The sequence below is a fragment of the Triticum urartu genome, chromosome 2A (assembly GCF_056163025.1).
Source record: "Triticum urartu cultivar PI428250 chromosome 2A, HENAU_Tu73, whole genome shotgun sequence".
Lineage (NCBI taxonomy): Eukaryota > Viridiplantae > Streptophyta > Magnoliopsida > Poales > Poaceae > Triticum > Triticum urartu.
Genome location: NC_141874.1, coordinates 225421960 through 225425606, shown reverse-complemented (window position 1 = coordinate 225425606; position 3647 = coordinate 225421960).

Below are 3647 nucleotides of genomic sequence, written 5' to 3'. Positions count from 1 at the left end.
TTTGATCGACTATGGAATAAGGAGTGGCAAGAGCCTAAGCTTGGGGATGCCCAAGGCACCCCAAGGTAATATTCAAGGACAACCAAGAGCCTAAGCTTGGGGATTCCCCGGAAGGCATCCCCTCTTTCATCTTCAGTCATAGGTAACTTTACTTGGAGCTATATTTTTATTCGCCACATGACATGTGTTTTGCTTGGAGCGTCATTTTATTTTATTTTTCTTTGCTTGATGTTTGAATAAAATACCAAGATATGAAATTATTAAATGTTAGAGAGTCTTCATATAGTTGCATAATCATTCGACTACTCATTGATCTTCACTTATACCTTTCGGAGTAGTTTGTCGTTGCTCTAGTGCTTCACTTATATCCTTTTAGAGCACGGTGGTGGTTTTATTTTATAGAAATAATTGATCTCTCATGCTTCACTTATATTATTTCGAGAGTCCTTTAGAACAGCATGGTGGTTTGCTTTGGTTATGAAATTAGTCCTAATATGATGGGCATCCAAGATGGATATAATAAAAACTTTCATATAAAGTGCATTGAATACTGTGAGAAGTTTGATACTTGATGATTATTTTGAGATATGAAGATGGTGATATTAGAGTCATGCTAATTGAGTACTTGTGAATTTGATAAATACTTGTGTTGAAGTTTGTGATTCACGTAGCATGCACGGATGGTGAACCGTTATGTGATGAAGTCGGAGCATGATTTATTTATTGATTGCCTTCCTTATGAGTGGCGGTCGGGGGGAGCGATGGTCTTTTCCTACCAGTCTATCCCCCTAGGAGCATGCGTGTAGTACTTTGTTTCGATAACTAATAGATTTTTGCAATAATTATGTGAGTTCTTTATGACTAATGTTGAGTCCATGGATTATACGCACTCTCACCCTTCCACCATTGCTAGCCTCTCTAGTACCGCGCAACTTTCGCCGGTACCATAAACCCACCATATATCTTCCGCAAAATAGCCACCATACCTACCTATTATGGCATTTCCATAGCCATTCCGAGATATATTGCCATGCAACTTACCACCATTCCATTTATTATGACACGCTCCATCATTTTCATATTGATTTGCATGATCATGTAGTTGACATCGTATTTGTGGCAAAGCCACCGTTCATAATTCTTTCATACATGTCACTCTTGATTCATTCCACATATCGGTACTCTGCCGGAGGCATTCATATAGAGTCATATCTTGTTCTAAGTATCGAGTTGTAATTCTTGAGTTGTAAGTAAATAAAAGTGTGATGATCATCATTATTAGAGCATTGTCCCAGTGGGGAAAGGATGATGGAGACTATGATTCCCCCACAAATTGGGATGAGACTCCGGACGAAAAATAAATAAAAAATAAATAAAATAGGGCAAAGAAGCCCAGATAAAAAAAAGAGGCCAAAAAAAAGAGAAGGCCCAAACAAAAATAAAAAAATGATGAGAGAAAAAGAGGGAAGGGGCAATGCTACTATCCTTTTACCACACTTGTGCTTCAAAGTAGCACCATGATCTTGATGATAGAGAGTCTCCTATGTTGTCACTTTCATATACTAGTGGAAATCTTTCATTATAGAACTTGGCTTGTATATTCCAATGATGGGCATCCTCAAAATGCCCTAGGTCTTCGTGAGCAAGCGAGTTGGAGGCACACCCACTAGTTCCTTTTGTTGAGCTTTCATATACTTATAGCTCTAGTGCATCCGTTGCATGGCAATCCCTACTAACTCACATTGATATCTATTGATGGGCATCTCCATAGCCCGTTGATACGCCTAGTTGATGTGAGACTATCTTCTCCTTTTTGTCTTCTCCACAACCACCATTCTATTCCACCTATAGTGCTATGTCTGTGGCTCACGCTCATGTATTGCGTGAAGATTGAAAAATTTTGAGAACATCAAAAGTATGAAACAATTTCTTGGCTTGTCATTGGGGTTGTGCATAATTTAAATATTTTGTGTGGTGAAGATAGAGCATAGCCAGACTATATGATTTTGTAGGGATAGCTTTCTTTGGCCATGTTATTTTGAGAAGACATGATTACTTGGTTAGTGTGCTTGAAGTATTATTATTTTTATGTCAATATTAAAATTTTGTCTTGAATCTTATGGATCTGCATATTCTTGCCACAATAAAGAGAACTACATGGGTAAATATGTTAGGTAGCATTCCACATCAAAAATTCTGTTTTTATCATTTACCTACTCGAGGACGAGCAGGAATTAAGCTTGGGGATGTTGATACGTCTCTAACGTATCTATAATTTTTGATTGTTCCATGCTATTATATTATCAACCTTGGATGTTTTATATGCATTTATACGCTATTTTATATGATTTTTGGGACTAACCTATTAACCTAGAGCCTAGTGCCAGTCTCTGTTTTTTCCTTGTTTTAGAGTATCACAGAAAAGGAAAATCAAACGGAGTCCAATTGACCTGAAACTTCACGGAACATATTTTTGGAAAGAAAGCAATATAGGAGACTTGGAGTGCACGTCAGGGGATCAACGAGGAGCACAATTGATCCGGAGTTCCACCGCCAGAAGCCTCCGTAGCCACCGAAAACCAATCTAGACCCATTCCGGCGCCCTGCCGGAGGAGGCAATCCTTCTCCGGTGGCCATCTTCATCATCCCGGTGCTCTCCATGACGAGGAGGGAGTAGTTCTCCCTCGGGGCTGAGGGTATGTACTAGTAGCTATGTGTTTGATCTCTCTCTCGTGTTCTTGAGGTGGTACGATCTTGATGTATCGCGAGCTTTGCTATTATAGTTGGATCTTATGATGTTTCTCCCCCTCTACTCTCTTGTAATGGATTGAGTTTTCCCTTTGAAGTTATCTTATCGGATTGAGTCTTTAAGGATTTGAGAACACTTGATGTATGTCTTGCGTCGGATACCCGTGGTGACAATGGGGTATTCTATTGATCAACTTGATGTATGTTTTGGTGATCAACTTGCGGGTTCCGCCCATGAACCTATGCATAGGGGTTGGCACATGTTTTCGTCTTGACTCTCCGGTAGAAACTTTGGGGCACTTTTTGAGGTTCTATGTGCTGGTTGAATAGATGAATCTGAGATTGTGTGATGCATATCGTATAATCATACCCACGGATACTTGAGGTGACATTGGAGTATCTAGGTGACATTAGGGTTTTGGTTGATTTGCGTCTTATGCTGTTATTCTAGTACGAACTCTAGGGCTGTTTGTGACACTTATAGGAATAGCCCAACGGATTGATTGGAAAGAATAACTTTGAGGTGGTTTCGTACCCTACCATGATATCTTCGTTTGTTCTCCGCTATTAGTGACTTTGGAGTGACTCTTTGTTGCATGTTGAGGGATAGTTATGTGATCCAATTATGTTATTATTGTTGAGAGGACTTGCACTAGTGAAAGTATGAACCCTAGGCCTTGTTTCAACGCATTGCAATACCGTTTACGCTCACTTTTATCATTAGTTACCTTGCTGTTTTTATATTTTCAGATTACAAAAACCTTTATCTACCATCCCTATACCACTTGTTTCACCATCTCTTCGCCGAACTAGTGCACCTATACAATTTACCATTGTATTGGGTGTGTTGGGGACACAAGAGACTCTTTGTTATTTGGTTGCAGGGTTGCTTGAGAGAG